Source organism: Ochotona curzoniae, unplaced genomic scaffold, assembly GCF_017591425.1.
Source record: "Ochotona curzoniae isolate NIBS_2020 unplaced genomic scaffold, NIBS_Ocur_1.0 contig_1071, whole genome shotgun sequence".
Lineage (NCBI taxonomy): Eukaryota > Metazoa > Chordata > Mammalia > Lagomorpha > Ochotonidae > Ochotona > Ochotona curzoniae.
This window is the reverse complement of record NW_024464939.1, coordinates 19,740,356-19,767,726: the sequence shown is the minus strand read 5'-3', so window position 1 is coordinate 19,767,726 and position 27,371 is coordinate 19,740,356. Positions and strand designations below refer to the sequence as shown.

Sequence of the window (27,371 nt, the reverse complement as noted above, 5' to 3'; positions counted from 1 at the left end):
AGAGTTATTGTGCTAACGGCCATGAATTTCATGTAAATGAATCAACAATGTATGTTAAAGAATGAATTTCTACCTAGAAGCACACATAAAGTTCAATGCTTAACAGATGACCAAACTGTTGTGACCCGGGCAAGGAAATGAATCACTTGGTGTTTCCCCTGGGCACGATGGCTTGGTAGTCATTGATTCAGTGTTGGCTGCAACTTCATAGAATACAAGTCCTGAGAGCATCAAGAATCACCTGCAATATGATACATGGACAACATGACATTGGGTGAGAATGCTCGGGGCACGAAGCTTGAAGAGCAGAGCAAGATTAGCAAAGAGTGTTTTCTGTCTTATCCAAGAATGTCTACTTCTAATTGCCTTTCATCAAAAACCACTCATTTAAAGACTAAGGACTTAGGAAGGTCTCTACCTCCCAGCCCTTGAACTGCACTCTGATGCCCGGCACAGACATGTCACCTGAAAGAAAAACTTGTCCTTACTTCCTTGTCTATCTGTGCTAGCCTCTCTGTCCAGAGCAACACAGGAGGCAGCAACACAGCACAACCATGCATCATCCCGCTGCCACATTAGAAGCTAAAGCAGGAGTGAAAGCAAATTGAGTCATATGTTCTGGCCTTACCCACAAGTCAAAAAGTTATCATTTCAACATGGAATCAATAGCTTTGCAATTACTAATGAGGTATTTTACATTTACTTTTTCCTGCTCTGTTCTACAGTCTGGGTACACTTTACATTCATTTCAGACTGGCCACAATCCAACTGTACAAAAGCTACTTGTGGCGACCACCCAGGACAGTGCCAGCATGGAAAATCTCCTAGCTCCACCTGTAATCTCTGGCATTATCCTAAAACGCCACTCCAACTTCATGGTTTTTCACAAGTGTTCCCTGATGGGTCTTCTGCTCACACTCAGAAAAAGTCATATCTTTTGCCTGGTGGTAGTGAAGACAAAAATCTTACAGCAAGCAACTGCTAAATGAGCAAGAGGATTTAAACATAAAAATAAAATGGACACTGGTGATTTTTTCGCCTTTCAGAAATAAATCAAGGAGCCGGTGCTGTGGCTCAGTGAGTCAAGTAGCTGCTTGCAACACCAGCAAACCAGAGTGTCCATACTGAGTGTGGTCCAAGTCCTGGTTGCTCTGCTTCCGATTCAGCCTGCTGCTAGCACATTTGGGAAGGCAGAGAAAGATGATTCAAGAATTTTGAGCCATGTAGGAGACCCAGATGGATGTTCCTGACTCCTGAAATTCAGCCTGGCCAAGCCTTGGCTGTTGCTGCTATTTGGGGAACTAGCAAGGATATGGAATATCTCTCTGTCTCTACCTTTCCCTCAACCAGTCTCTTAAAAAAATCCTAACACATAGGAGTCTCCCATCTGCTATAGCCACACCTTAATTTCTACTCATTCTCAAAGACTCGGTGACAAGCTCCAAGTGGAGAAAAGCCTTGTCTACCATGAATGATATTACTTGGCAGCAAATATGCTATAAATCATTAAAGTTTGACCAAGTACCAAGAGTTACCCATCTAAAGACTAGACAGAGAAGAGCTCATCTTCAGGGAATTTGCAGGAATGAGAAACGATTAACAACAAATTTTCAGTTGGTCATTACATTCCAGGGGTGTTCTCAGCTTATGAAAACCAGGATCTTAATTGAGATTCTCTGTGGTTTTGACATCTGAATATGCCATCATAAATAGTGATGCAGTGAGTAAAGGGTCTTGGAAGCAGCAAGGTCTTCACTTGCCAAGAAAAAAAGAAGCCTGCAGCTAAGAAGGGAGGAGGTGACCCTTTCTCCCCAGGGGAGGACAAAGGACTGGCCCTACCCTGACTAAGCTCAGGGTGCTGAGCTGTCTGTCCCTCAGAGCAATCCTGCTCCCCAAACCCAGGTTCACCCCACATTGCATCCCTCAAAAGTAAGACTTCTAGATTAGGTGTGAGTTCATTTTCATGGACGGAGGTCTCTTCAGTGTAGAGAAAATACTCTGTATATCTACTCTTAATGTATTTGCAAGCAGACAGAAGTTTATCACAACTAACAGCAGTAAGAAACACAAAAATCATTTTGTATTAATAGTTATATCCTTGTTCCTGTGTTCCTTTCATCCTCATCCCAAAATACCAGCTGAATCTTGGTTCCACAGCAATTTAGGGACTCAACTCTGGAGGCCTCACAAACTGGGCTTGTATCATGCCCCACTTTGCTCACTAACTGTGTGAGCCTGGACAGCCACCTCTGCACTCTTCTCTGGGCCTTCTTTTCCGACTTCACTAGGCCAATGGCGTGTAATAGCACAACAGTATCACTGTGAGGACTAATGAGTTATATCTAATGTCCACACAGAGCAGTCTGGCATGTAGAACAAGAGGCTATACAAAAAATTTCACTTCATGGTTTAGGAAACCAATATTACCTGGCTAATGTCCTTAAAAATGTGGAAAGAAAACCCGTAAGATCGTATTTAAAAAAAAAAAAATGAAAAAATCAAAAAGGACATTCACATACAGCAAAAAAATAAAAAATCAATTTTGAGAAGACCAATTAATAAACACCTTTAAAAAGTTCTTATTTGATGAATTTTCAATCTGATCTATTATTTATTTTGGTGCAAGGGTTTACAGAACAAAATATACATCTTAAATGCAAGTCTCACAATATGTTCTTATGATCCTTTATTGCAGCTAATTAACTTAATCTTATAATTTGAAGAAATCAAACATCTATTTTCTCATTGCTCAATCTGCATTTGTTAAGAAACAATTCATTCAAAGTCAAGATTATTGTAATCACTACTAAGTTATTTCTAAAATTAAAGGAAATGCATGTCTATATTATGCTATATCAGAGACTTACATTACAAATTATTGTCCTGCATGTTTACTATGAACTTGGGGGAAAACAGCGATTGGGGCAACTAAAACATCCACCAGAAAATGCCAAGTCTTTCCTCTTAATGTCAAGGACTGCAGCACCTGCGAGAGAAACGGGATCAGCCAACTGTTTCTAAACTGTTCTCAGCATTCCACAAAGACAGTTTTTACCATCAATCTGTAAAAAGGTACACTAGAAAAACTTGCTGCCTACTACAAGCTGTTTCACCTCATGAATTTTATATCCCCTTGGCTTTCAGACAATTTCAACTGTGTCTATAAGACAGATAGTACTACAGCTCTGCCCTAACCATCCCAAACTTTCTCAAACAACAAAAAGGTGTTCCAAACAGACTTCATTGAGTTTACAAAATGAATGCACTTTTAATTCCACCTTTTCTTATTCCATCTTTCCTATAAATTAAAGATCATGCCAAAAAACAAATCCCCTCGGCCTGACAAGATCAGACCCGATTATAATATTTGTGGTTAATTATTGTGGCTGGAATTGTGAAGTGCAGCAGGATCTGCAAGCTCATCACCTGGCTTGTTAAGACACCACACTGACATCAAAATGTGGGTCTTGTAACTTCAAGAATAAAACTGGGTACACAATTTGAGATAACACAACATATGAATGCACTTAGGTATTTTCAGACTGTGAAGGACTAATATTTGAGATCACTTAGAGATGAACAATATTATCAGAAACAGAAAACATTCTAGTTTCTAGGAGACTGCATGTGGAACAAATGTGTTTGCAATGTTGCAAAGAAGTATGAACCTGCACCCATGCAGATCAGATGAAACGCTCATCCAAAGCAGCTCCTAAGGAAAGTCATTAAGGAACCAGCAAAATTTGCTCTGAGCAGACCAGGAAGTTTCGCACAAAACTCCCTTTTAACCACTTAAAATTCACTTCAGAGTCAGGATAATCACATGTATTGTGGTTGAACTCCAGGGTCAGTTAAAAGCAATCTTGTTGGATGAATATCCTGCTGGCCTTTGTTTTCCCCAAAGTGTTTCACAGAGTTTAAAGAGAATAGTAGATGCTCAATGAAGCATCTTGAATTATCCCAAAATCCTTGGGCCTTTTTTAGGTAAAGCTACAATCAACAAGCAAATACAAAGAAAAACAAATAAAAGATTAAACCTTTCAGCCTGGAGAGTTTTATTATTAAAAAATAGTTAACACATGATGATAGTGCCTTTGGGGATGAGCCCAGAGTGTAATCCTGACTGCAGATTACTTGAAGAAAATGAGATATACTAGTTTTTTGTTTGTTTGCTTGCTTTAATTGCAGAATTGTAAAGCTTTTCATTAAGGACTTACTTGAACCAAGTTTTTTTCTTTCATGCAGATTGACTACACTAAGGTTTCAGCTATTTTTTGTTTAAACAATACTACACGGTTTTGTGGACATTACAGGGCAAGAAACTCTTGCAATTCATACAATTCAAAATTATATTTGAGCTACACTCAATCTTCTGTAAAAAAAAAAAAGGAATTCATTCTTTATTAAACTGTCTACACATTTCGCAAATATCCTAGTAGATACAACCTCCTATGTCAATTTCAAAAGGAAACCTCACACAATAAATCTATGTGATCTGAAAACAGGTACATAACTCGAGTCAAGTGCATTTGCTCTAAAAGTTAAATCAAACGTGTTAACAAATTTATTTATCCAGTGTGCACTGTGCGATAGTTAACCCTTTCTAAATCAAGCTTATGATTCTCTTTCAGTACAGATTTTTAGTGCTACACCCTTCAGGGCTAAGGGAAAGCGCAGACTGCACAGAGTTAACAGCATTAGCATGAGCAAAAATGGGCAAGTACAGTGCTAAGAGGAATTCAATGTCATTTCAATTATTTCTCCATTTAATGGCATAAGTAAGCATCAGAGAAACTTAGGTACCATATATAAAGCCATGTCACTCAAAAAAAGAAGAAAGAAAAAATCATTCAGTCATGATCTCAGACCAAAAAAGAAAGCCTGGTTTATTACTTAATCGAAAATTAAATGATTCCACAGTCACCGCAAAGCTCCAATTCAAGCCTAACTTACACAAAAATACAAAGGTTAGTTACATTATTCCTTAATAATAATGATTTTTTTTAACTTGAGGATTATGATTCTCTTCCTGAATTTTAGTCAATGATTTCCAAAACATTTCCTAAAAACAAGCATGACACAGAACTTGGCCACATAAAGAAACTGCAAGTAATTCTGAAGTACTAAATAAACACAAAAGAAATAAGGAGCGGCAATCAATTCGGGTCACGCTGTGCCTGTCTATTCCTTGAGCACGCTGTCACTGCCTGCTTGTCACACTCAGTTCTCCCTTCCACAATGCGCACGCACATCGAATCCACAAGCACACGGAATTCCGACAACATTATCAAATATTAAGCCAGGGCACTTCAGAAACACACCTTGTAATTGTCCTGAGGCTTCTGCAGTTCAAACCAGAGCTCAGCGGCTTCTCTTGATCTTCACCAGAAATGGAAATACAAATACCCTACATCACTCTTCACAGCAAAAAAAAAAAAAAAAAAAAAAAAAAAAAAAAAAAAAAGAAAGAAAAAGAAAAAGCTCCACAATTAGCAATACATTTATTGCCTCAGAGATAAATCTCTATTAACCCAGACCCACTTTACGCCTTGATGTAAACCCAAGCACATGCTGGGCGCCCCGCTGCTTCTCGCCTCTATCATTTGCTTCTAACGATAGCTGACAAACTAGCCACACAAATCCGGTTTTTCGCTGCTGATCAGACAGATCCCCCTTTGACAATCCAGCATGGTGGAACACTCGAAAATTCTTCCTGCTTCTATTCTATTGCTTGCTCTAAAAACTGGTTTCCTTTTCATTGAGATAATAGCCTTTTCTGCAGTCACATGACTCAGAAGCTACATTAGCAGAGCTTTATGATAATAGACTGAGTAAGCCTCTACCCCCTCCTGCTATTAAGGGGATGTCTTTTTCCTCTCTCTCTCTCTCTCTCTCACAGTCTCCTACTCAAGCCTTTCATTTTCTCACACAAACACACACATGCAAATGCAGTGAACGCATGCTCCCGCATACGCATATCTGAAATTATTTACTCTTCTTGACATGTTCATTGCAAACAAAAAAGGTATACCCTGAAATGAAAATACAATTTCTAGATCTGCTGGTGAAGACAACTGCTTTAAACAATCTGTTTCCAGTCTCTCACCAGGAGGAGTACACCAGTGCTCACCCGCAGCAAGCACTTGCTATGACCAAAAACGCAGAGTGGGACAGTCAGAAGGAACTGTGTGCTCACCTGAGCCCTGCCAAGTGATACCACTCTGCCATAGTGAACACGTTGCAGACATTAAAGCCATCCACATGCTAGAAATTAGTTTCCTGTATTAGTAAAATACACATAAGCATACTTTTTAAACCAAAATGTGTTTATTATCAATGTGTCCTTATCAAGTAATTCATAAATTTCTCCAAGAAGAAACACACTCCCATGGCCAAAACAATCTTACAAAATAATGATCAAATGGTGCTTTGAGTGTGGTTAGCTATATACACATTTTGAAACACCAGCAAGACACCTAACCCAGCAGTGGCTCCATCATACTATTATGATGATGATGATGATGATGTACCTAAGTAACAGGTGGAAGCTGCATTCAGACAACAAAACAGCAGACTGTGTTATATGCCAACTTCATCTTCTGGCATGGTTTCACTTTTTAATCCACCAAGCAAGCAACTTGGGGAAGGAGTTTAAATGTGAGGGCTCAGGGCCATCCAAGGTTGAGGAACAGGCAGGGTGAAGAGCTGCTGGGGAAGAAACACATGCTGATAGACAACACAGAATGGGAAAAGCTATGTGAGACTCAAAGAACTCAGGAGGATTTTACATGTTGTAGCTACAACTGGTTTCCTTATGTGCTTTTCTGCTTTCAGTCGTATAATGTACACCCATCCTGATTCTTTTTAAGTGTCTAGTTCAGTTGCCTCAACTGCATGCACACTGTTGTGCAACAGCCCTCCGGAACTTTTTTCATTTTGCAAAACCGAAACTCTTTAACCATTAAACACCACCCCATTTCCTCCTCACCCTCAGCCACTGGCAATCACCATTCTACTTTCTGTTTCTATAAATCTGACTCCTTTAGATGTCTCAGAGAATATCAGTCCTTTGGTTCATAAATATTTTAAGGAATAATTGCTTTAATACCAGGAGATTTTTTTTCAAATCTCACCAAACTATTCTACATAACTGCATTATTCGTAAGTAAACAAAGACAAAATCATAGTCTTAAATAAAGATCAAGAATTCTTACAGAGACAACTACACAGAAGGGATTGTCAAAGCCAAATGAAGGTTATGTACACGTACATACAGGAAAAAAAAAAAAACACAGGATTTTTCAGAATGTAAAGAATTTGGCAATTCTAATTCAAAAACTCCGCTTTCTCTAACAATATTAACAAGAGATAAACTGCTCAGGCAGGACGGAGAGGGTGCATACTATTTCCTTAAATCAATGAAAAGAACTCCTAAGAAGCAGCAGTCTGAAATGATCAGCTAGGGGAATATCAGGAAGCATTTGTTTCCATAAAGAACTGAGCAAAGAAATTAGCAAAGGTTTTGGGGGTTAAATTTCAATTTCAATTTTAAAATACCAGTACATGGCCACATCTCATAATAAAAATCCAAAGCACAATTCAGAATTTTCAAGGAAACTGAACTAATTGTTCAAAAAAGTCATAATGACTTTAACAGTTACCTAAATGTTTTCATTATGCACTTGAGGTCCAGAATCAGTAACCAGCCAGGGTATCCTATGCAATCAATGCAAAGGTCAGGACATACGAGAAAACTTTCTAAAAGCTGCAGAGGGAGGTTTATGACAGCTGCCTATCCAAACGTGTTGTTTCTCTGCACATAAGGTCATGAAATCTTCGGTGACCTTACAGATCATGTCCATGGTGGGAGGCTGACACTGACAACATGTGTCTTTTATTAACCACAAGGCAGCTTTTACAAATTAAGTTGCAGCCAGATCATGGGCAGTGGCAAATGCTGTGCTTCCCCTGATCAGAAACAACTGCAGTGAGAAAGGATATCCTGCCAAACACATCTTAGTAAAATGTCTCAAATCAGATTGTGTGCATACACTTTCCGATGTGCGACTGCTAGCAAACCTGTCCCTCTGCCATGCTTTCTGCTAGCACACACACACGTGGCTTTTGCCTAACCTTTCTGACTGCAGAAGGTGGCTGCAGCAGATTTTATTATTAGCAATTTTCAACTTTTTTTTTCCACCATGGCTCTTGTGTTTATAAGGAAATTAGACTACATCGTTTGTAGAGTTGTTTTTATCTTTAATGCTTTATGACAATGGTTATGTATCACTGCAGTTCATTCTCCAATCCAAAACTCCAAAGAGAGGTTAAAGCAAGGACACAATAGAGTTAACGTCGAAGCTTTAAAAACTGAGGCATAATCTATATTCAGTGCAGTATGGAGCTCTTAAGAATATAGTTCGGGGCCCAGCGCCGTGGCCTAGTGGCTACAGTCTTGCCTTGAATGCACTGGGATCCCACATGGGCATCAGGTCTAATCAGCACTGCTTCCCATCCAGCTCCTTGCTTTTGGTCTGGGAAAGCAGTTGAGGACAACCCAAAGTATTGGGAGCCTTCACCCACATGGGAGACCCAGAAGAGCTCCTGGCTCCTGTCTTCAGATTGGCGCAGCTCCAGCTGTTAGAGTCACTTGGGGAGCGAATCAATGGATGCAAGATCTTTGTCTCTCCTCATCTCTATTTATCTGACTTTGCAATAAAAATAACTAAATCTTAAAAAACAAAAAAGAGTAAAGTTCAGAGCCGGGTACAGTAGCCTAGTGGCTAAGGTCCTTGCCTTGCATGAGCTGGGATCCCACATGGGCGCCAGTTTGTGTTTTGGAGGTCCCACAGACCCTGCACTAGTGGGGAAGACTCTGAAGAAGCTTCTGGCACCTGGCTTTGAATTGGCTCAGTACTGGCTGCAACTATTATCTTAGCTCTGCTGCAACTATTATCTTAGCTCTGGCTGTTGCTGCCACTTGAGGAGTGAATGAGAAGATGTAATATCTACCTCTCTCCTCCTCTCTGTATAATCTAACTTTCCAATAAAAATAAATCTTAAAAAAAAAAAAAAAGCTCGGGCCTGGCGCGGTGGCACAAGTGGTTAAGTCCTCGCCTTGCATACCCGGGATCCCATATGGGCGCCAGTTCTATCCCGGCAGCCCCCCTTCCCTTCCAGCTCCCTGCCTGTGGCCCGGGAAAGCAGTCGAGGACAGCCCAAAGCTTTGGGACCCTGCACCCGCGTGGGAGACCCGGAAGAGGCTCCTGGCTTCGGATTGGCATAGCATCAGCCGTTGCGCTCACTTGGGGAGTGAATCATCGGACGGAGATCTTCCTCTCTGACTCTCCTCTCTGTATATCCGTCTTTCCAATAAAAAAATAATAATAAAAATAAATCTTAAGGGCCCGGCGCGGTGGCGTAAGTGGTTGAGTCCTCGCCTTGCACGCCCGGGATCCCATATGGGCGCCGGTTCTAATCCCGGCAGCCCCGCTTCCCTTCCAGCTCCCTGCTTGTGGCCTGGGAAAGCAGTCGAGGACGGCCCAAAGCTTTGGGAACCTGCACCCGCGTGGGAGACCCGGAAGAGGCTCCTGGCTTCGGATCGGCATAGTATCGGCCCGTTGCGCTCACTTGGGGAGTGAATCATCGGATGGAAGATCTTCCTCTCTGTCTCTCCTCTCTGTATATCCGCCTTTCCAATGAAAAAATAATAAAAATAAATCTTTAAAAAAAAAAATAAATCTTAAAAAAAAAAAGCTCAAGAGTGGAGACACTTGACAAATGCACTATATAACCAGTGATGCTATGAAGATGGAGAATACTCACATCACTCTGCAAGGCTTGCCCTGCCCATTCTCGGGCAATTGCCATCTCTTCACGTCTGCCAGCAGCCAACATGTTCAAGGATTAGTTTTACTCTATCTACAACTTCCAGTAAATGCAATCTTATGGTTAAGTCTTTTGTTCTAGCTACTTCTACCATAAAGCTTTTGAGATTTATTCTTGTTACTGTGTGTATTAATAGTGTGAGATCCTTTTTATCATCAGATATTCCATTGTATGCAGAAGTCACAATTTATTTTATTTTTCAATCTATTTATTTTTAAAAATAACCTTACTTAGTTGATTACAGTATAAAGGGTCAAGGGCTATAGGAAAGTTGGAAATACCATTGTTTCCACACTAATATCATTTTTTCCCCTGTATCTCTGGTGCAATCTATTATCCATTGTCCTGTTAATGAACATTAGAGTTCTTTCCAGCTTGCAGCTTGTGGTAAACAGAATTCCAAGAAGGTTCTTAAAAGATCCTCGATCCGTTTCTGTGCATGCCCTGCATAATCTCCATAGAGGTAAACAGGACAGATTTCCACCAGGATGACTGGTGTGTCAGAAGACACAAATAGGGGCCAGGCACAGTAGCCTAGGGGCTAGAATCCTCACCTTGAACACACCAGGATCCCATATGTGCACCGGTTCTAATACTGGCAGTCCTGCTTCCCACACAGCTCTCTGCTTGTGGCAGTCAAGTCGAGAATGGCTCAAGGCCTTGGGACCCTGCACCCACGTGAGAGACCCTGAAGAGTTCCTGGCTTCAGATTGGCATAGCTCTGGCCATTGTGGTCACTTGGGGAGTGAATCATTGGAGGGAAGATTTTCTTCTCTGTCTCACCTCCTCTCTGTATATCTGACTTTGCATAAGAGAGAAAGGGAAAGAAGGGGAGAGAGAGAGAGAGAGAGAGAGAAGGAAAGAAAGAAAGAAAGAAAGAGAGGAAGAGAGGAAGGAAGGAAGGAAGGAAGGAAGGAAGGAAGGAAGGAAGGAAGGAAGGAAGGAAGGAAGGAAGGAAGGAAGGAAGGAAGGAAGGAAGGAAGGAAGAAAGAAAGAAAGAAAGAAAGAAAGAAAGAAAGAAAGAAAGAAAGAAAGAAAGAAAGAAAGAAAGAAAGAAAAAGAAAGGAAGGAAGGAAGGAAGGAAGAAAAGAAAAGAAAGGAAAAAAAAGAAAGGAAAAGAAAAGAAAAGAAAAGAAAAGAAAAGAAAAGAAAAGAAAAGAAAAGAAAAGAAAAGAAAAGAAAAGAAAAGAAAAGAAAAGAAAAGAAAAAAGAAAAAGACAGACAGACACAAATAGCCTTCAAGCAGCAGCTGGCCAGGGTGGGTCTTGCCTAGCGCTGTGACTTGATAAGCTGAGTTCATCAGAGGCATTCCTTTCTCCAGTAACAGGTAGAAACGTGGAGACACTACAGCGTTCACCCCTCTGCATCCTGGTCAGCATCTGGCCAGGTGTTGTTTCTTGTAGCAAGTTGTCATAATGTATGTACTGGTATTTTCCCTTACAAGGGCAAGACTATGTAGCAACATGAAAAAATAATTTTCCAAGAGGCTTCCCTGTAAAGGATGAAAGTGTGCGTGTGTGTGTGTGTGTGTGTGTGTGTGTGTGTGTGTGTGTGTGTGTGTATTCCTCAGAGTTAGGTTTTAGTTTGAATCTATACACGGCATAAAGGAGGTCTGAGAAACTTCACCTGTAAGTATCTTATGAACAAATAGTCAGGTAGTGTTTCTATACTCTATGGTAGTGGTGATGATGATGAAGATTCTCTGAGTTATCGGTAAAGTTAGCTCAGTTCCTGGTCATCAATTAATGACAGCAATGATCAGCACTTAGTGTGATACAATATTAAGCAGGAAAGAGAGAAGTCATCTGTGTATCCTGTGCATTACAGCAGTCGAAGACCACACAAAATGATTATCACAGGTTAAGGCAAATGAAACCATAGGTCATTTCCATTCTAATTGCCTTTTAGTAATGCTCACATATTTGAAAATACAGTCAAATGCTGATGAGTTCTGAGACCAGTGGAGGGTACATGGGAATTTATTATAGCATTCTAAATTTCTGTAACACAAATGTCAAAATAGAAATTAAGACCACTGTACTATAAGGCAGCAACTCTTCGGAAAGTTTTATTTATACGCTATGGCCACATATTTATTTATGTGAGTGAAAAGAAGAGTGACATGTTTCACAAGCTGCACAGCATGGACAAACTTTTAAGTCAGCTGTAACATTTTTTCATAAACCTATCAGTGCTGTTATTCTGCTATAAGCTAAATATCAGAGTTTTCAAATTGATGAAATATGCGATAGGTGATCTATTTGTTATTTATATCTTTAAGGTAATGAATAATGTTCACAGATAATAAAAAGTCACAACATATATTTGAATTTGCTGCTCCCAACGGGCATGAATCCACCTAGAATTACAACATCAGTGGGGCCCTGGCCTCCTCCCTCAGGAGGTACACCAGGGGTGGAAGAAAAGGCCTATCTTAAACTGTCCTGTCTGGTCAGTCTCCTAATGCTAACCAGAGGCTTCATTCATCTAATAGTGAGGAAGATGAGCCTCAGAGAAGGGCCAACTGTGCCAATAAGCTAGCAGCAAGTGCCAGTTTGTTGGCTTATTTCCAGCAAAAGGCTTATGCAAAGAGCAGAGCTCACTGTTTATGATACTACTGCTGCAGATTATACCCACACAAAAGAGGGCTGAGAAGGACTGCAGAGAGCAAAGATTTCTAAACAGCACTCTGTCATGTTCCCTCTTCATGAAATGAAATAATATACAAATAGCATACTACAGTTCCATTTGTATCTCATCCAAGGACTGCAGAGGCTTCAAACTACAGCTCTAGACTCTTCCCAGGGAGGGCGTATGTAAACCCAATTCAAGTGAGTTGGCTCTAAAAGCTTTCTTCATTCTTTCAAGTCAGTAGGTTAAAGCTGAATTTCTTAGGTGACCTGGTAACCAAAATTAATGAAAACGCTAGTGGTCTTTCAAGGTACATACCTTAGAAACCTAAAGCTTCCCAAAAAGCTGAAGGCTCAGAGATAATTATATGCCACAGAATCCGATTCATGGATGAATCCAGCCCTTGGAGATTAGCATTATTACTTCCTAAGTCTCAGACTGTTTCTATGGCCTACTAGTACTATAAAACTGTGGACAAACACAGAATGTGGGCGCCATTCAGTTCTGCAGCCCTTATAGTCATTCATTTCATATTCTCACATGGCAGTAACTCCAGTCTCCGGTGAGAATTTCCAAGCACCTAGACTCCAAACATTTACATAATAAGTAGAGAAATTCTGCCAAATCATTATAAGGAGGCCAAAAAGTAACCAAAGACAGACATTAGGCCATACTGGTTTTTGCTTCTGTGTTTTTTTTTTTTTTAAATGTAGGAAGGACTAGGTTTCGTTTTTTTTTTCTTTTTTTTTTTTTTTAATTGAGAAAGCAGAGACACAGTGCTGCACTTCTCCTACGCCTCGTTTATGGATTCATTCTCAAATACACCAACAGAGAGCAGGAAACTTGTAGGAGCAGGAAACTGGAACCAGGAACTGTGACGTAGCACATGGGTCTCCTAACCACTAGGCCAAACTCCTGCCGCAGCATATTTTTTTGATGGTGGATTACTAAGGTCTTACACAACTTCTTGCCATCCTTAACTCTTGCAAATGAAGAAGATTTGCTCTTCTGACTTGGTTGATTTCAGGTTCCCCTAAGTATTGACTTCTCCCAAATGCAGACAAAGAACGTGACCTCATGGACCCTAGGACATCAGTCTGTTCCCTGGTCCCACTGGATCCTAAAAATGCTGCACTGGTCACGGAGAGGAAGGCTTCTAGGTCTTTTCTGGCAATTTGGTTCAACAGAGACCACACTAAGTTTTCATTTACTCACCAAGTGGACCACTCAACTGGAACTGTCAAAAGACAAATAAACTTTGTGCAGATACTTGCTATATTCTGGGGAAAACTATTAATTATTCATCTACTTCAAATTTCCACAAACACAAGAGGCACTTGTGACAAAGGTGCGAAGTGTTTTATGTGTTTTATGTTCATTTGTGGCTAAACTGCTTCCTGGCACCCTGTAGTGAATCTGATCAACTTCAAGTGTGACTTGATAAATGCCTTTTAAAGTTGATTTCTTTCACTTTCCTTGCACCCTTCTTTTGCTTTCTCCTTACTGTCTACTTTTTTCCCAAAATATTATTAAAATTATTTACCTATATTATGAGGAAGGCAGCAATAACCACAATCATAATGGCAAACGTCATCGGGGGAGAAAGGAGCTCTGTTCTTAAAGCCTCACAGTCACAGTTTTTTATAATCATGCAAAATATTTGTACTTTGTAGCTCTTTTGTTCCTTTTAAAATTTATCTAATAAACTTATTCAGCTACAATTGCATGTAAGAAGTAAATAACTTCTCAGGACTCATACAAGAATAAGCAGAAAAGTAAGACCAAGTTATAGAACATGGTCAGAAATTATGTAGGAGAAACGATCTTTCAGCTATGGAAAGTGATTGGAAAGCTACAGTAATCACATCCATGAGAAATGATGAGGCAAATACAGTCCAAAACCCTCGCATGTGTGGCCAAAGATCTCTGTCAAGCATGTTTACTATCAAAAAGCAAGAAAATAACAAGGATTGGCGTGCATGTGGAGAAACTAGAAACTTCTTGCATTGTTTGTGGCACTTTGAATAGTCACTGTCACCTCGACAACTAGGTCCAGGTACCCTCACAGTGCCATTCCTGCCAAGAGGCAGAAGCAATCCAAGCAATGAGAATCAATGATAACATTTTGCTAAAGGGATGCAAGCGACAAAATGTTACTAGACTTAAGAGGGGGAAAAATTGGATACATGCTACAACACAGATGAACCTTAACAACATGGTACAGCTATAAATTCATACAGGTAGAATGAGAACAGTGATTTCCAAGGACTGTAGGTTGAGTTTCCGTTGAATTAAAAAGTCTGGAGATGGATGTTGGTGATGGCAGTACAGCAATAAGAATACACATTAACACTACCAAACTGTACATTTAAAAGGGTTAGAATGAAACTTTATGTTATATACATTTTACCATAATTTTGATCATAAATTTTAGGATTTATTTATTTGTTTGAAAGGTGGGTATACAGAGACAGAGAGGGAGAGACAAGAGAGAAAGAATGTTCCAGCTGATTTACTCCCCAGATATCAGAAGCAATCAAACGGGCTGGGCAAGGCTGGAGTCAGGAGCTACTTTGCAGGTCTCCCACATGGGTGAAGGGACCCAAACATCAGGGTTGATTCCTACTGCTTTCCCAGGTACAATGGCAGGGAGCTGGGTGGAAAGCAGAACAGACGGGACTTACATGGGATGGGTACCCGAATAAGATGCCGGCACCACAGGTGGTCAGCTATGCTGCAGCTGGCCCCTGTACTATAGAGTTCAAAGATTTCTAGGGCCTGGTGTGATATCATAGTGGTTAAAGTCCTCGCCTTCAACGTGCCGGGATCCCATATGGGCGCTGGTTCTAATCCTGGCGGCCCCTCTTCCCATCCAGCTCCCTGCTTGAGGCCTGGGAAAGCAGTCGAGGATGACCCAAAGCTTTGGGACCCTGCACCTGTGTGGGAGTCTGGGAGGAAGCTCCGGGTTTTTCATTTTGTATTGGCTCAGCTCCACCCATTGCGGCTACTTGGGGAGTGAACCATTGGACAGAAGATCTTCCTCTCTATATCTCCTTCTCTCTATATATCCGCCTTTCCAATAAAAATACATAAATCTTTAAAAAAATATCTCTAGTGCATGCATTTTTTAAGTTATAAAATGTCGAAACATCTTTTTCTCAAAGTTCTGCTTATACTTTCAACACTGCCATTACTGTCTCAATGAAAGATTACTGCGTTTGCCACCAAAATAGGAGAGACTTAATTTCAATTCCTAAGCAGCAGCAAGGAAAAGGAGGGAGGGGGTAAGGGGAAACGGAGAACGAGGGAAGGAAGGAAGAGGGGAGAAAGGAGAAGGGAAGGGGAGAAAGAAGGGAAATTGGGGGGAAGGGGCAAAAGAAAGACAAGTAAGGCAGCAAGGAAGGCAAGAAGCACCTTTAGGAGCTCAGCAGCTAGGACTGAGGACTGACCCTCAGGCAGTAAGACAAGTCAAAGGGCAAGACACTCCCAACTGCTCCACACTGACCCCAACCTCCCAGGATGTTACAGCAAACCTGCTGTGAGCCCAAGGCTTCCAGCAACTCACGGAAAGCCTTCAGTAGGTCAAGAAATGGAATTGCTTCGGAATTCCATTTTCCTGCCAGGTTTACAAAACCAGAGATGAGAACCATATATCAACTAAGCAAAAAAGAACTCAAGCAATATACTTATTCCAGAAATAAGAGAGCTTTGAACTATTTATATAGCTAAGTTTTCTAAAGCAAGCCAAGGAAAGGACACATGGGTAACTGTTATATAGCTCAAGGTAATAGATGGTTCCTAGTTTATTTCTGTTTTACTATGGAGTAAGAAATGCGGTACACATTAATTCAAAAACAAAAGTATGGTGACATAAAATGAGACTCGGAGCCTCAAGACTGAATCCTATCATGGAAGGCTTCAAATTCACCAAGTGCATGGCACAGGGGCTGCCAATACCTCCTCGCCCCCAGCCCAGCAGGCGTTGCTAATTAAGCACTTCTGAGCCTACGTGGGGCCTCTCAATTCTCAATACCACACTCCAGGCAACCGCTATAATCAATAGGAGCTGGCACCATGATGAAGCCTGCTTGCCATGCTAGCACCAGGATGAGAGTGAGAGAGAAATGGGGGGGCGAGGGTTAGAAAAAATCCAGGGGAGCTCTGCTAGCAAGAAGGGGTATGTTGCCACAATCTGCAGATGTGTAGCACAAGCTGGCTTGTGAGTGGAACTAGAGTCTCTGGCCAGCAAGAGGCTATCTTCTTTTTCACTAGGCCCGTTTCAGACATGAGTAATGATCCGGCCAAATTCTCAGTGATGGACTAAACTCCATGGTTCTTGACCTTGGAGTAAACTGATAGCAAAAATGAAGAATATGTCTTTGAACTTTATTTTGTTTTAAACAAAAACTGTTCGAGTTAGGGGCATGTGTGTTTTGTAGTGGCTAAGTCTTGGGACTTCCGCACCTCACTTCAGAGGGTCTGCTTCTAGTGCCAGCTATTTGCTTCTGCTCCAGCTCCCAGCTAAAGTGTACCAGGGAGGCAACAGATGACGACCCCAGTCCTTGGGTTCCTGCCAACCACATGAGACACCCAGACTAAGTACTGGCTTCCTGGCTTGGGCCTGGCCAGGCTCAGTCCCGGCTGCTGCTGACATTTGGATAGGTTTCCAGCATATAGAAGATTTTTGCTTTTTTCAAACAAAATGAAACTAAGAAAAAAAAGTATAATGCTTTGTTAGTAAGAAGATCTTTTCCAGGAAGAGAAGTCTCCCAGCCTAGAAAGCCTCTCGCCATCTCTCATTCTGCTGTGGTGGCCTACGTTTCTACTCAAATCATACTCTCTGCTATTCCGAGAGATAACAAGTAGAGCAGAGGGGCAGGGAAAGGAAGCAGCTTGGTAAGTGACAGAACCTTTCTTCAGAAAAAGCCACAGCTGTGCATGGACCATGATAGCTACCCCATCGTTGTACAAGGGCAATTTAACACCATAGCTGCTTTAAGGGGGCATGGCACAATAGACTAGTGGATAAAGTTCTTGTCTTGCATGTGCCAGGGTCCCAAATGGATGCTGGTTCATTTCCAAGTCTCCCTGTTTCCCATCCAGCTCCTGGCTTGTGACCTGGGAAAGCAGGGGAGGTCAGCCCAAAGCCTTGGGACCCTGCAACTCCACGGGAAACCAGGAGGAAGCTCTGGGCTCCTGGCTTTGGATTGGCTTAGCTCTGGGTGTTGCAGCCACTTGGGAAGTGAATCTCTCCTCCTCACTGTATATTTATTTTTCCAATAAATTTTTTTTTTTCAAACAAGCAAACAAGCAGAAAAACAAACAAAAAAAAAACACCATAGCTGCTTTAAGCAGTAAGATCAAGTCAGGAAGAAGCAGTGTTAGAACTGTTCTTTTCAATATTTTTTCTTTAGGGCCCGGTGGCGTGGCCTAGCGGCTAAAGTCCTCGCCAGGATCCCATATGGGCGCTGGTTCTAATCCTGGCAGCTCCACTTCCTATCCAGCTCCCTGCTTGTGGCCTGGGAAGGTGGTCAAGGACGGCCCAAAGCCTTGGGAAACCTGCACCTGCATGGGAGACCTGGAAGAGGTTCCTGGTTCGCGGCTTCGGATCAGCGCAGCATCGGCCGTTGCGCTCACTTGGGGAGTGATTCATCAGACGGAAGAGCTTATTCTCTGTCTCTCCTCCTCTTTGTACATCTGACTTTGTAATAATAAATAAATAAATTTTAAAAAAATTTTTTCCCTTTAAACATGGTAATTTCATTATAAACAAGTGCCATTCTTCACAAAGAAGCCATCCTACTCAAATACATCAGGTTAAACACATTTAACAAACTAAAGCAAAAAATGGCAAGAAAGACACATTATATTATGATTTTTCATTTATTACCATGCAACTGGTATATCTGCTCTAACTGGCAGGATATTCAAATCATATGATTTCTATACATTTATTCTACAACTGCTCACTGGAGATTGGGCACTGCTTAAGATACAGCATATATCCCTGAAACAACCAGATAAAAATCCCTATTTTCCTTGCTGACCTAATAGTCTATAGGGAGACAAGATAAGTAAACAGAGACACACAATGCAGTATCACCATAGATGGTGATAAGCACAGGACAAAAAACAGGAGGAGTGAGGCAGGCGAGCAAGTCAGGGAGGGCACTGAAGGCTCCTATTTTTGGCAAGATCTTTAGCCACATAGCACAGCTTGAATCACTGTGACAATCCAAAGTGCCCCTCTCCTTTCCAAATGTGGTAGGAGGCTGCTGGGCCACAGGAGAACCAGAGAAACCATCCTTGCTGACCATTCCTTTAAGTCTCTCACAAACTGGCCTTAACTCAGACCCCATTTACAATGCTTTCTTTGCCTTCCAAGACCACAGTCCTGCTTCTCTGACTTCTGAATCTGTTCTTCTTGCCATCCAAACCTGTCATGTTCTCTTAAAATATAGCATGTCTTAAACTAGACCCCTGCTTTTTCTTCTCTGTTAAAAGGCCACTCCTTGAAATGTCATCTGCTGCTGCAGTTTCAATGATCAGCCAATGTATACCCCCAGCTTCAACAACCACCTCAGCTCCAGTGCCCACCCAGTAACCTCTCCTCTTGCCCCAGATGTGTCCAGACCCCAACTCCCCACCTGTCTCAGTAACCCCTTTCCCCCTTATCTGCTACTTCTCATTTCATTGGTCATCCAGCAAACTTCCCTTCCTGGTTTTTCTCAGTCATCAAACTCAATCACAGTTTCCAAAATCTTTAGGTTTCGCTTCTGCAGACTCTCCCCATCCATCATCTTCTAACCCTTCTGCAAAGACTAGGATTTCTTCATCTCTTCAGCAGCCGCCCTCCTCCACTAACTTCTCCCTAGGGGAAGTTTCCACTATCTTCAATTTATCCTATAATGCAAACCCAATTATGAACAACAGAGCATTCTAATGTTTAACATGTTTCAATAACTGCGAATCACCATCTCATAGGCAAATATAAATTAAAATGAGTAAATAATGAACACATTTAACACAGTAGGTCCCTAATTTGGTGTTAAAAACAAGCTTATTAGTCAGAGGCATGAGTCAAATATAAAGTGAGAAGACAACCTGAGAAGACAACTTCCATAACTCATCCTTTTTACACTCAATATCTACAAGGAAATAAAAATCAGAACCCTAATTCTTTTCTTCTTAACAAAAGTATCTAGAGCAGAATCAAAGGCTAACTGTCTGGAAGCTTGGATGCTGTTAACATACGAATGTATGCTGACAGTCATAATATCTCTATGCTATTATTTTTGATTGATTCTTTCAAATGAGTTTTAACTCTGAAAGAGTTTAATGAAGATGAAGGACCAAACCACACTTAGTGCCAAGTGAGGCACACACCCGATCATTTGCTAAGAGCATTATCATGAACAATTCAAAAGTTTTAAGTATCTAACCTCTGGGACTAAGTATCACTGATACAATTATTAAAAATAATTATTGAATAGTGCACTAAAATCCAGCTCCCATTTTTAAGATATCAAATGCTCTCAGTGTATTCCTTTAAATCATAACCAAGAGCACTTGAAAGATTAGAAATACTATTCCTTTAAAAAAGACTTTAAACGAATTTCTAGCTAAAAATTACTACATTAAAAATATTAAAATTATTTGCAATTAAAAATATTTACAAAGAACCTACCAAAAAGGAAAGAATCATTCTAACTTCTGAAACATGTACTGGTAAGTGAACAAAGGAACTATTTTGCGGGTAATTCCACACCTTCTGAGTCTCTATGTGGGTGACGGTAAAAATAAAACAGCATCTTATACAAATAAGGTGAATCTTCAAAGCTGACCCTTTCCCCTTGCTTACACAGTAAGAGGCTTTCACAGAGAAAAATGAACAAAGACTAAAATCAGATACCTGCTCCAGAAAAGACAAAAAAGGAAGCATATGGCAAATAAATATGGTGGCAAAACACTGCAGAAAAAAAGCCGAGTCTTCATTTTGTAAATTGAAAGCTTCAGTACATACAGCAGATATTATGAAAAATTACAGCAAAGAAATGAGCAAGCACTTTACACCATAATACTTTCTAAATGCCAAGGCTTCAAAATTAATTTTAAGAACAGCTAATATTTATTGAGGGTTTAGCAAGTGCTAAGCCTAGTGTTAAGCACTTTACACACATCTTATTTAATAACAACCCTAGGAAGCACATGTTTATATTATCCCCATTTTATAGTAAATGTCAGAGCTTGATTTCAAACTCAGAGTCTAACTTGGCTCTTTAATCACTACAATATATACTACATTAACTTTCATGTAACTGTAATGATTAAGGACAGACACAGTGTAATTAATATGTCCAATCCTGTGGTCCGATAGGAGTCCCATATGGATTTTTAAAACCTTACACATTAATGTACTTTTACATGGAGGAGAAAGGACAGCCAAAGTAGTGATAATTGGTTCCTGATGTGGGAAAAGGAAATCGGTGTTACTGCAGCTCCTTGAATCACAGCCCGAGACAGGAATAATGGCTGAATGAGGGGAAATAAAGGCACCAAGGCCTGTGCTGGGTGGCGGAATGCAGGTGGAGAGGAGGAGAGGGAATGAGATTGAGAGATTATCTTCCACCTACTGATTCACTCTCCAAAGTGAACTCAGGGACTCTCTGTCCCTGGGAACAGCAGGGACTGTGCCAGGCCCAAACCAGTAACCAGGCACTCCATTTGAGTGGCCACATGGGTGTCAGGGACTCAATAACTTGAGCCATCATTTGCTGCCTCTTAGGTACGTTAGCAGGAAGCAGAGGCAGAATTGGAGGGACTGATTCCAGGAACTCTGACACAAGATGAGGCTGTCCTAAGCTTACCTTGCAGCACAGGAAAACTTAAATCACTTCACACGAAGTTGGGGAGATACAAGTACTTTCTTGTTCAAGAAGGGAAAATAAACAGTGAGTGGTGAACTGAGGGGAGGAAAGAAGGTCTGAGAAGGCCACTGGAATTTTGCTTGATCCAACACAGGCTGTATTTCTTTCATCCTTAGTGAGCAAGCAGCTCATTGTTGCATGTTTGATATGACCGCACCACTAGTTCTACCATTTTCCTTTTGTTTTAAAAATCAAGGGACAGGCATTTCGTACAGTGGTTAAGAAGCTGCTTGGGAAACCATGTCTCACATCATAGTGTGGGTTGGAACCTTGGCTCCATTCCTGATTCCGCTTCCTGCTGTTGTTAAAAATTAAGTCTTTGGTAGGAGATGGCGGGGGGGGGGGGGCAAGAAGGGAGGCAAAAGATCAAGCACACACAAGTACCACAGGAGCTTAGCAAGCTAATAGTTCACCGTAGTGCTGGCATCCCATAAAGACACTGGTTCAAGTCCCAGCTGCTTCACTTCAGATCGCGTTCTCTGCTAAAGAATGGGGAAAGCAGCAGACGATGGTCCAAGTGCTTGGGCTCCTGTCACCCACATGGGAGACCTGGAATATGCTCAGGTCTGGCCATTGGGCCATCTTGAGGATGAATCAGCAGATGGAAGACCTTAGTCTGTCTCTCCCTCTATCTCAGTAATTGACTTTGAAATAAATAAATAAATCTTTTTTAAAAATTAAGTCCTCAAACAAATCTTCTAACATCAAATGCTAATTTATAATACTAAATCTGCAATGAGAATTGGGAGAGTAAGTCACCAATTTTTAGTAAAGTTAAAAATCACATATTCTAGTCCAGTCCAGAACACAATCCTTCTTGGGTAACATCACTCACAGTAGCAGGAATTTAAACCCAGCATTCCTAGGCTCACAACCAGGCCCAGGGCTCTGCCTCCTCTGCTCTGTACAAACAGCTCTCGGGCTGAGCTGTCCTACTTTAGGCCTGACCCTGCTCATTCCCATCTCTGTCAGAGCTGTGCCCTTGCCTGGGCACGTTCTCCAGCATTGCCTTTCTCTGGCTATTGAAATTCTGGCTGTCTTCCATGGCCTTGTCACAAGTCTCATCTCCTCCAAAGACTCTCCCCCTAACCAATTCACCTGGTTTGATCTCATTCACCCAATAAATATTTATAAGATACCTATTCTGTAATAGGAGACACAGTTTGGGACACTCATAGGATACTTACATGCATACATACAAGTTAAACATGGCTTTGGTCTTTCTGTTTATATATATTATATGTATTTTACATATATATATATATATATATATATATATCTCAACTTCAACACATTATAAGCTTCTTCAAGATAATGGGTGCATTCACCCCAGAGCAAGTAAAAAACACAACATCTAACTCTTCGGTTAGATGAATAAGGCAATTCTCGTATAGTCCAATTTTCCTACACAAAACGATTAATGCCTTGGAGCTTCAACGAACCGCAACATTTTCATGAGATGTATACATCTACACACCAAGAACAATGGACTTGGAGTCAGAAGTTTATGTGGAATTTGGGTTACTCTTTGTACACCACACCTGACTGCACTCTTACCTGCACACTACTCTCCAGAAAATAAGAATATTTACTCTTAACCTAAAAGACTTTCACAATTACGATAAATAGGTAAATTAGGAAAAGACATGTTACTGTGCAAGAAAGACGTCTGGCACTCCCTCACTCACCCAGGAGATGTTAATAGGCTGTTCTCAATAGGTTTGGCCATTCCCCAAAAGAACATCTTAAGAAGATCTGTTAGCCTTTTAGATGGGTGACAACAATGCAGTCTTTAAGGAACCAAAGGAAAGAGTCTCTACAGAAATACTTGAGCTATAAAACCGTTTGGTTCCATGTTAAATAATCTCTGGAGGTCATGAAATCTTTCTATTGTAAAATGTCACTATTGATTACATAAGATACAAATAGTAGGCATTTATTGCCCTGCTGTAGTAGCAGGAATATATATGATGTCTGGAAAAAAATAAACAACAAAATTGCTAGTTAGAATACATGTATTTAGTAAAATATTTTCTTTTTGGTTAAACTACTTTTATATTTGACTTCCTATTTGAAGCATAAATGAAATATCATCAGTGAATGAAGAGCTAGCCTACCTAGCTTTAGAGAATTGCTAACCATTTCTGCTACATGGAGCTTTATTTATTTTTTTAATTAAAAAGTCAGAATTACAGACAGGAAGGAGCGTCCATCCGCTGATTCACTCCCCAGGCACCTGCAATGGCCAGAGCTGAGCCAATCAGAAGCCAGGAGCCAAGAATTTCTTCCAGGCCTCCCATGTGGGTGCAGAATCCCAAGATTTTGGGTCATCCTCTGCTGCTTTCCCAGGCCACAGGTAGCTGGATGGAAGTGGAACAGCTGGGATACATCCCGGTGCCCACGTGGTATCCCTGCGCATACAAGACCAGGCCTTTCACCACTAGGCCACAGTGCCAGACCCAGAAGCAGCTATTTTTAAAATCAACTTCTGGGTCTGGCACTGTGGCATAGCAGGTAAATCCCATGAGTGCCACTTCATGTTCCAGGTGCCCTACCAATGATGCAGCTTCCTGCTGGTGGCCCCTAAAAAGCACCTAAAGATGGCCCAAGTGCCCCTGCAGCTTACATGGGAGAACAGAAAGAAGCTCCTGGCTTCTGGCTTTGACCCGGCCCAACCTGGGCCATGGTGGCCACCTCAAGCAACCCAGTATATGGAAGCTCCCTTCCCTCACCCACTTCTCTAACTCTGATTTTAAAATATGATAAAATCTTAAAGAGTCCAAAACCTTCACCTGGAACTAATATTTTAAACTACTATTTATTCTCTCTCTTCACTGTCTTAACCACATAAGTCTCAGGCTTTCAATTCTGTGTATATTTCAATAACATAACATTTATGTCAAAGATTCCATAATTGGTATATTTATTGCTCAATTTAAGTCCAAATGTAAGACACTGAGACCTAATGAGGTGATATATGTGGCCCATCTCTCCCAATCAGCAGTGCCACAAATCCTTCATCTCTATTTCAGCTGTTGCAGCTTCTATTCCTATGTTACTTCTTTTATTACACATTGGGGAAAAAAAAAAAAAAAAAGAAAAGAAAAGAAAAATTTAACATTCTGGGCCCTGGTGCCAGACTAGTTCAGACAAGCACTAGTTACTAGCTGTGTTACCTGTGGAAAAGTATTAACCTCTGAAAGCTTTAATTCTCTATTATGAAAGAGCATCACTGCCATATCATAGGACTGTCACATATATCAAATGAATTAATCCAAGTAAAGCAGAATAGTACTTATTATGATTTCTGAATAAATTTCATGCTTTTAAAAACTGAACTTAACTCACTCAATGGAGAACGAAGCTTTAGGTATACACCCAATGCTTCAACAGTAAGGCTCAAGTCCACTGAAACTCAGTTCTGAATTTTCCCAGGCCCAACACACATCTGTCTGATAGACTTCCAGCAGCCACTGAACATGCTTCCTGTGAGGGTGGGCATTTGGTGCAGTGGTGAAGGTGCTGCTTGGGATGCCAGCATCACAGGAATGCCAGGGTCCAGGGTCGCCAGCTTGCTCTCATTGCAGCTTCCTACTCACATGCACTTTGCAAGTCAGCAGGTGATAACTTTACTAGTTGGGTTCCTGACACCCACAAAGGAGACCTAGACTGAGTTTCTGGTTCCTGGCTCCATTCCAGCCCAACCTCAGCTGTTGCAGGCATTTGGGAGAATAAGCCAGTAGACACACAGTCTGTTTCTCTGCCTTTCAATTAAAAAGTTTTAAGAAGCTTAATTTTTAAGGTAATTAATAGAGTAGTATGTTTTTTATAAGATTTATTTATTTTTATTGGAAAATCAGATATACACATAGATAGAAGGAGAGACAGAGAAGATTTTCCATTCATTGATTCACTCCCAAAGAGAGCGCAACGGCTGTAGCTGAGCCAATCCAAAATCAGGAGCGAGGAGCTTCATCAGAGTCCCCCACGCGGTTGCAAGGTCCCAAGGCTTTGGGCAGTCCTCGACTGCTTTCCCAGGCCACAAGCAGGGAGCTGAATGGGAAGTGGGGCTGCTGGGATTAGTCCGGCACCCGTATGGGATCCTGGTGTGTGCAAGGTGAGGATTTTAGCCGCTAGCAGTGTGGTTTTTATTGGAAAGAATCAATGCATCTGGAAGGCAAGAGTTTCTATTCTTACCAAAACACAGCTCACAACTACGCAACAGCGAGGAAATCATTTAACACTATATCCTAACTTAATGAAGTCCTTTAGTTAGGTGGTAGCCAGGGTCTCCTCTAAAATAAAGATCCTAAGAAATAAATATGTGTAAAAATACCAACAGCTGGCATGCAAAGTGCTGACTGCCACAGGACAGGTGACGTTCAATCACGCACCTCACATCCTGAAATCTGGAATGATGCTAAGTGCTGTCCCAGACATGCTGTGATTCTTGCTATTTAAACATGCTGTTTTCACAACACAGTAATGGAGTAGGCTAGCCTTGCAGTAAAAACAATGCTTAAGACGTCTGTGTCCCAAAGTGCAGTGTCTGTGTTGAAGATCTACTCCTGACTGCATCTCCCTTGCAGTTCAGGTCCTGGGAAACAGCAGTGCTGACACAAGTTATTTGGTTCCTGCCACCCATATGAGAATCCTGGACTGTTCTGGCTCCAGGTGTTAGCCAAGTCTTGATTGTTGCAGACCCGTGGGAACTGAACCAGAAGATGTGAGTTTGCTATTAATGTGCATGAGAATGCTAATTTTGTTCATTTCTTCATATAATATGCAGGCAAAAGGAAGATATATGCTAAAAATGTCTCTGCTCACTAGAAAACAAAAAAGAGCCAACCCTGGATTTGTGCTTTTGTTCTAGTGGTTGACACCCACATGCTACCATGCTCTGGTTACCATTCCAGCTTGCTCGGGCCCAGACTCCAGGAGGCAACACTGGTAACTCAAGTCACTGGTTTCTTGCCACCTCAGTTGAAGACCTGGCTTGAGCTCTCGAAGCCAGCCTTGGTCTGGCCCAGTCCTGACTCCTGCAGGCATTTTGGGAGTGAACTAGTGGGTGGTGGGGAAAGCATTAAGTAAAGGAGCACTCTCATCATTTTCAAATAAATATCTGGTTGAAGATACAATACAGTTAGAGATCTGCCATGTCTCTGATTTAGATACAAGAAAATGGTAATTTGAAAAAAACAGGGACAAGGTAAGCATCAGAGCATCACAGTGGAAACTAAGCCCATTAATATTAATTTATCTGTTCCAACTGGCTAAATGGAGCTGTAATAGTTACCCTGGCTGTAAATTTAAAATGCTGTGTTTATGTGAAGATTGCATAGTAAAGAGTCATTATGCTTTTTTGGGGTTCTTCAGTGAGAAAACTGAGTTCTTTCTCCTTTTAAAACTAAATGGTGTAATGAAGTAAGAGTTTTAGAAGAATAAATACTCCATACGTTTTAAGTCATAAATTACTAAGATTCTTTCATTGGGTTTGACTATATAGAGACCACAGTGATTAACTACTGCGCCTACACGCAGTGCTTTTGGCATTGGAAACTAGAACGGCAAGGACACCAGCCGATGTGCTCTGGGAATCTCTGGACAGGACAGAAGGACAGTTTCAGTACCTGTCATGCCTCAACCAATCAGAACGAGCAGCTCCATCACTTGCTTCCGATCCCATGTGTCCAAACAGGAGCTGGCAAGCACAGTACACCAGCCAACTTTCCCTCCCTCCTGATGAAGGAACTTCCTGACTAAAGTCCATTTACTCCCCACTGCAAATCCTTTCCATAGGAAAACTTCTAGAAATCTGAGTAAATTTAATTAGGGGGACTGGAAAAGCGTAAGGATTGTGTACACACGTATCAACTCATTATTGCCAATTAAGCTTCAACCTATAGGAAATTACATATGGACATG

At 41.2% G+C, this 27,371-nt stretch overlaps 1 protein-coding gene across 8 annotated transcripts in view; it reads right to left on the bottom strand.

The window, feature by feature from the left end:
* NCOA2 (nuclear receptor coactivator 2) overlaps window positions 1–27,371 on the bottom strand; it is a 273,963-nt gene that overhangs the window by 128,887 nt on the left and 117,705 nt on the right. The window contains exon 3 of one of the 8 annotated variants that reach the window (XM_040994513.1): window positions 5,322–5,417. The exons of the other annotated variants lie outside the window; for them this stretch is intronic. The gene's annotated coding sequence lies outside the window, so the exon portion shown is untranslated. The remainder of the gene's footprint in view (window positions 1–5,321; window positions 5,418–27,371) is intronic. 8 annotated transcript variants of the gene reach the window in all.